Genomic DNA, 7,363 nt, shown 5'->3' on the forward strand with positions numbered 1-7,363 from the left:
AATCTAGAAAAAATGAACAGACATTTCTGATGAGCAACTGGCATCCTAAAACACTCTAAACCCCATTTCCAGTCTAGTTCTTTACTAGTGTTCTCAGATGTTACTGTTCCCCACATCAGTTAAAGCAGAGCTATTGAGAATTACAATAAATAACTTTCATTCTTCTAATAGTTGTCAGTGACAAATAAGGTTAGGGAGGAATATCTCCAGAGTCCTTTGGTTTTACCCAGATTTTCCTCCATATCAGTGAGTTAATAGGACAAATTCTATGCTGACAGAGTTTAAAGTAAAGGAAGATAAGAGTGGAGAACTACATCCTTGTTGATGGTAGTCTCATATGGAATTTAGATCATGGTTTGTATGGGATGGTTTGCTTAGGGATGATCCCCACCACCAGGCAGGGGGTTGGACTAGATGATCTCTAGAGGTCCCTTACAGCTCTACTTCTCTATGTTTCTATGCTCCTTTCAAGTAACGTGAGTTTGGAAGCTCTCCTTTTTAAGCAAGCAGCACTGATACACAGCTTCACTCTCCTCCTTCTTTGGTACAGTAGATTTCCTTCTCAAACTTCAGACTACTTTAGCTGATGCCTGTTGATAAAACTGCACTGAAGATTTGTCCCAATATTGGGAAGATTCAGTAATAAGGCACATCTTCCCAGGCAAGACATTCCCAAACTTCATCCTGATTTCCTATCTGTGAATTACAAGAATACACTTTGTTTCTGAAATGAGATTATCTCCTTAAACATACTATATTTCACACTGATACATAGTTTGGCTTGGGGCCTTGTTAGACCTTACTCTATAAACCGAACAAGTGCTAATCAGTTTAGCGTTGCTCAGCTTAGTGGAGTAGTTACACTGGGCATGTCTATACATGCATTAAGGTGTTGTGGTTACTGTGTATTAAGTTTAGTACCTCAAATAGTAGGTACTAACTAAATGCACAGTAACTGATGCTGCTGCACAGTAGCAGCAGCGCAGTTTTTAAAGTGACGCTAATGCACAGTAGACTAATTCTACCGTGTATTAGCGCAACAGCATACGGCTTTTGCCATGACACACTAATGTGCAGTAGAATTAGTGTATTGCACATCTAGCATCTCCTGTAGATGTGCCCATAGCAAGGCAAAAAACCTGTTCTGACTGGCTTTCACCTGCACAGCTATGATGCCACTAGAGGCTTGGTGAGCAGGAGCAGGACCCACTTGCTGCTCCCACCAGGCAAAGAGCAGGCCCACCACCGTGTCAGTTTCAGCAAGACCAAAGAGACCCAGGGAAGCAGTTCCCTGGGGCTTTCTGGTCTTACTGAAACTGATACAGTGGCTTTGCACTGAGACCAGAGCTTCCAGGCTTAAGCCTTGACAGCCTTGCTCTCAGCATGGAGCTGCTGTGTCAGTTTCAATGAGACCAGAGAGCTCTAGGACTACAGCCCTGGAGCTTGCTCGCTCTGAGCTCCAAGGGGCCCAAACCATTTTTCTCCAGAGCTCAGATAATGCCCTTCACCCCACACTCCACTGGCTAGGCACCTTTTGAGTTCTGAGGGGCCTGATCCTTTTTTTCCAGAGCTCAGGTGGCACCTGTGCCACCAGCAGTGGGAGCAGAACTGATCCCAGCAGTGGTGGGAGGCACTGTGACCACTGAGCACTCCAGGAAAAAAAGGATTAGACCCTTGGAGCTCAGGGGGTGCCAGCAGCTTGGGTGGAATAACTGTGGGAAGTGGCCACATAGTAATGGAACAGGAACAAAATTAGGCGGATTGGAGATAATCCTGCCCTGGAGTGGCATAACTCTAAACTAAATAACAAGTGCTTTAAGCCACTTAAAAGGTGTTAACATGCAGCCAATCCAGGGGTTAAGAGCTCCAGAAGCCACCTAAAATTACTTTGTAACAAGGCCCTTGGTTTGGCTTCTTATGCTTCACTGACTAAGTATTGACAGAGGCATAACAACGCAGCTGGGTGCCCAGAGCACTAGCACTGCATGGGGGCAGCAGTGACTTCTGGCTTCTACCATGCCACCAGTACAATGTTTGTCTGTGACAGCAGCTGCTATTTTTGTACTCCCCCTCCAACTAGGTGCCTGGGGCTATTGCCCTAGTCACCCCATCTTAATTACACTACTAAGTATTGAAATTTCTCTTGAATGGATCAATTAGCATATTGAAATAGACTTGGTCTAGGTGGCTGCTAATAATCCATGATTGATTGATTCTCATGGCTTAATTAAATAAGTGTAAAAAGAAAGAAATGAACAGCTCCATAATAGATTTTATATCAGTTGGAGACTGCAGGACACATCCAGGAATTTAAATCAGTTGTCAAAGTGTGTGCATCATTCTAGACTTTCTCTTGAATTATTGTAGATTCACTGATCTATAGTAGCACCTGCTACAAAAGTCAGGGTCTACTGGAGGGTCTCATTGGACTAACATGGTTGAGAGACACCAGTTTCTGAAGCCAACAGCACACATGGGAGTGACATGGATAGATTCATCTTTTGTTCCATAGTCTGAATGATCAGGTATCCAATTACAGTTGAGTCAGCTGGGGATGGTCCTTGACACAAATTAGAGCAAGACTCAAATTGATGCCTCTAGAACCATACCTAATTTTCCTCACCTCCTGCCCTCTTGTTACATGTTATACTGTGGGCTGCACAAACATTGATTGGTGTTAGTGCTAACTCCACTGGAGCAGTAAAACTTCAGGGCACCAGGGGCCTGGAGGGCTCAAAAGTAAGAATCCCCCTGTCCCCGCCTATTCTGGGCTTCCTTCCCCCCCCCCAGTTTTCCTCCACCCCTTTTGCCCCTGCCTACTTGCAGATGCCCTGCTGTCTGTCTCCCAGGGGAGCAGGCAAATGAGGGTTAAACTGCCTGCCCAGCCACCACTGCCAGATGGCTGCTCTTCTCAGGGCTCAGCCCTCCCAGAAAGCAGCAGTGGCAGAGGCCGGGCAGGCAGGTTAACCATTCCCTTCCTGTTCCACTGGGACAGACTGTGCAGGCAGCCACAAGTAAGCAGAGGGAGGAGGGACAGTGAGCAGGGATCTGGGGTGCTGTGTTGGGTGGGAGGAGGCAGTGGGCCAGATCAAGCCAGCAGGGGAGGGGGTTGGGAGGTGGTTTACAGTAAGGTATAGCCTAGACTGGCTGAACCTTAGTGTAACATGAACTGGGTAACATGGATCAAGATAATCCCGCCCTGGAGTGGCATAACTTTGAGCTGCATTATGAGTACTTAAAACCAGTAACCAGGTGTTAATATGCAGATAATACAGGTGTTAAGAGCTCCAGGAACCACCCAAGAAAAACAAATACAAGGTTGCATAATTGTGTGAGTTATGATAAGCTACTACATTTAAACATATGCTTTCATCTAGCTTCTCATCCTGTCACTCACACATTAGTAAGCAGGTGTTAAGTATGTCTAAGGCAGTGTAGTTGGATCTAAGAAACCTAACCTATCTAACCATTTCCTTTCATATCATATTTTTGACTGGGCCTTCACTTTCAAGCCACCAGAAAGTAAATCATTCAAATCCTGTATTGTCATAGATAATTAAATCAAGTCATGGATAGGGGCTCTTGTTCAAGGAAACAGCCATCTGGATACAGAAAGGCATCACCTGTTTCCAAATATTCCAGCTTCACAGTTTAAAATTATCAATAGACTGGAGAAAAGATGCAAAGAGGACAGTGTCCTAACCTTGGAAGCTCTTTGATATCACTTCCAAGGTGATCTCCTTTGGGGCATTTCTATGGCTCCAGAACAGGAATAATTATTCTCATCAGCTTTTTTTTACCTGTGAAATAGGACTATTTTGGGCTACTATTTTGTTATCATTTTTTTGCAGGGCTTAAGGGCTATGCAGCCCCTCTTCTCTGTGGAGGAGCACAGTCAGAGAAAGAATAGCAGTAGCTGTTTTGGGCTGTATTTCTTGTAAATTTCCTTCCCAGCTAAGCAGCAGAAGAGAACATTCCTCTTCCATTAAGACCCCATCAAATGGAATCACTGATCAAACTCACAAGTTTCTCAATGTCATTCCCTTAAATCCAAATTACCCCATCATTTTTGAGTAACTATTAAATGGCAGAAGTATTCCTTTGAAATCAACAGCAGCCTCAGAATTCTCAGGACCTGACTCAGAAGTCTCAGGGGTCTCAGGGGCTGACTGGCTGGGCAGCAACTCTGCAGAAAAGGACCTGGGGGTTACAGTGGACAATAAGCTAAATATGAACCAACAGTGTGCCCTTGTTGGAAAGAAGGCTAATGGCATACTGGACTGCATCAGTAGGAGTGTTGGCAGCAGGTCAAGAGAAGTGATTATTCCCTTCTATTTAGCACTGGTGAGGCCACATCTGGAGTACTGTGTTCAGTTTTGGGCCCCCCACTACAGAAAGGAGGTAGACAAATTGAAGAGCGTCTAGTGAAGGGCAACAAAAATGGTGAGGGGGCTGGGGGACATGACTTATGAGGAAAGACTGAGAGAACTGGCCTTATTTAGTCTAGAGAAGAGAAGACTGAGGGGGGATTCAATAGCAGCCTTCAACTACCTGAAAGGGGCTTCAAAAGAGGGTGGAGCTAGACTGGTCTCAGTGGTGGCAGATGACAGAACAAGGAGCAACAGTCTCAAGTTGCAGCAAGGGAAGTTTAGGTTTGGCATAAGGAAGAATTTTCTTACTGGGAGGGAGTTATTCTGGAACAGGTTACCCAGAGAGGTAGTGGAATCTCCATCCTTGGAGGTTTTTAAGACCTGGCAAAACAAATCTCTGGCTGGGTATGATCTAGTTGGGGATGGACCTGCCTTGATCAGGGGGTTGGACTAGAAGACCTCCTGATGTCCCTTCTAACCCTAATTTTCTATGATTCTAAGTATGGCCAGAAGCTAAAGGGACCAGTACTGGCTGGGTTCTTCAACTGTGTTCTTAACACTTCAAACTAGAGTGAAAGTCAATTATGAAAATAGTTTTCAGAAAGCAAATTCCCTGTATAACAACATTTTCTTTATAAAAAAAATGAACTGTGTGAATTCTACATCTCTAACAGAACACAAAAACAATATTTAGAAGAAGAATAAATCTAGCACACAGAATTAAGAAAGAAATGAGAATAGTCCTGTGAACTAGTGGATAAAATTTTCATACACAAAATTATACTTTATTAATAGGGGATGCTATGGAAGGCTGATAACAATCAGCTGCTACTGGCTTCTATGAGTATTTGTTATTCTTAGTGGGGTGGGTGCATGTACATGAGACACTTTACTGAACATTAGACTAACCTAATGCATAGTAAAGTAACAGTCTACACATGCATGGGACATACTGCATATTAAATTAGTCTAATGTGCCATTTGCTAGTACCAACACATACAGTTACTAGATAAATGGCTCATTGGCTAATGCACCATAGTGCATGTGTAGACACTGATCAGGAGCAATTTGCTCAGAGTCAGCCCAGCCAGCAGGGGCCCCGCTGCTGCCTGGCTAAGTCCTGATGTGAGGGGAGCTGTGCTGCCTGCAGGGACAGCTGTCTTTCTGGCCACTTGGAGATTGGGATCCATCCTGACCCCCATGTAGCTGGGAGAACTGTGCCAGCTGCAGGGGCAGCTGTCTCCCCACCACATTCCAATCCCATGTGGTGGGAAACAGCTACCCCTGCAGCCAGCACAGCTCTCCCTGCCTGGCAGGCATCAGGACTGGCACTGATGTCCCCTACCAGCCCCTGTAATCTGGAGCTCCCCCTGGCTGCTTCAGGGGGGCAGAGCAGGGCAGGACAAAACCTGGACTGGGCTGCTTCTGTCAGGCACAGTTTGCTTCCGACAGGGACGCATATGTAATCACGTGCCTGGGAACGCATTAATGAGCCTGAATTTTTTGCGCAGATAATTCAGGAGTATTAATTGCATGTGTAGATGCAACCAGTGGGTGTGTCTACACATATGCTTTGCTGAAGAGTAGACTAATTAGCTCTGCAGTAACATGCCACCTACTATACATGCACCGGTATTATGGTGCAGCAAATTAATTTGAATGTTAGATGGTACTGTCAGGAACAGTACTATCTTATGGTGGACTAATTAACTACAATGAAATGCACATGGAAATAGTGGTTGTAAAATGTGTCCACTGAGCCCAGGCAGCAGGGGGGCAGACCTGTTAGGTCTTCCCCCCTGTTTAGCATGGTCATGCCACCTCCACCTGTTTAGCATGGTCATGCCCCAGCCACCTCCAGCATGGTAACATGCCACCTCCACCTGTTTAGCATGGTCATGCCCCAGCCAACCCCTCCACCACCTGATGCCACCACCCAAAGCCTGGGGTTGACTCCCTGAGCCTGCTGCTAGCCCAGGCCTGCTCTACCCTGGCTCAAAGTCCTGCTGCTGGCTGCTGTCCTGGGTGCATGTGTAGATGCTTTGAGTGGGAGTAGTGTACTCCAGCTCAAAGTGCTCCAGAGTACATGGCATCACATTAATTGCATGTGTAGATGCACCCAGCATGTGCCAGTGTGGTGCTTAGCACTGTGCAGGGTCAGGCTGTAGCAAATGTAACTTTGGTGTAAAACTGTAATGGCTTAAAAATAAACTTTCAATGAGAAAGTTCAGATATTTTTTGTTTAGATAGTTTCCTATGCATGTGTGTGTGTAGTTAAGAATGTAAATGCCTTCTAAACTGATTTCTAAAACTGCCAGTTAATAATAGGGAGCTGCATCATGCAGCTATGTCAGAAGTGCCATTTGAAATAACCTTTATTAAGTTTGTTGATATTAGAATAGAATTTTTTTTTTGCAAATCAACAATTTCAACATTTTTTTATTTCTCCAGAAATTAGGGTTTTTTAATAAAAATAAGGTCTGTGCTTTTTTTATCTGAATATATAAAGGTTATATTAAAAAACTGTCTGTGGAAAAGGCAAGTTTTACAAAAAACAAAAGTAACATAGCATACGCTTTCTTTAAAATAACTCCTCCAAACCATAAAATGGTATTGAGATGAAAAATTGTTAATGTCTTTTATATACCTGAAATGAATTAATCATTTAACAAACTTGCATAATAGACAAAACAGTCAAATAACTGATCTTTCATTATGCAATACTGTAGCTGCTTGTTCGTGTAACCTAAACATTTACAATAACTGGGTTATTCACAGATGAAAATCAAATCTATTTCAGTTCAGACAATTCCTCTGCATTAGCAGAATGAATAAATTAAAAGTGTGCTCCAGCAATTTAGTCTTCCTAAGCAGCTATCCTGCAAGCTCTGCAGAGGATGTCAAAACCTGCTGATATCTAACAGAGTCAACTCCAAGTTTGTGTATCCCGGTCCACTCTACCTTTCCATCAGGCAGTACATGTGGAAATGGA

General features: G+C 44.1%; 1 long non-coding RNA gene across 1 annotated transcript in view; it reads left to right on the top strand.

Moving 5' to 3' along the window:
* The first annotated feature begins 7,303 nt into the window (after positions 1–7,303).
* Positions 7,304–7,363, top strand: part of LOC132249998 (uncharacterized) — a 147,775-nt gene continuing 147,715 nt past the window's right edge. The window contains exon 1 of the long non-coding RNA XR_009461567.1: positions 7,304–7,363. This exon is cut by the window's right edge and continues 149 nt beyond it. This is a non-coding gene — a long non-coding RNA (uncharacterized LOC132249998).

This window comes from Alligator mississippiensis, chromosome 4 (assembly GCF_030867095.1).
Source record: "Alligator mississippiensis isolate rAllMis1 chromosome 4, rAllMis1, whole genome shotgun sequence".
Lineage (NCBI taxonomy): Eukaryota > Metazoa > Chordata > Crocodylia > Alligatoridae > Alligator > Alligator mississippiensis.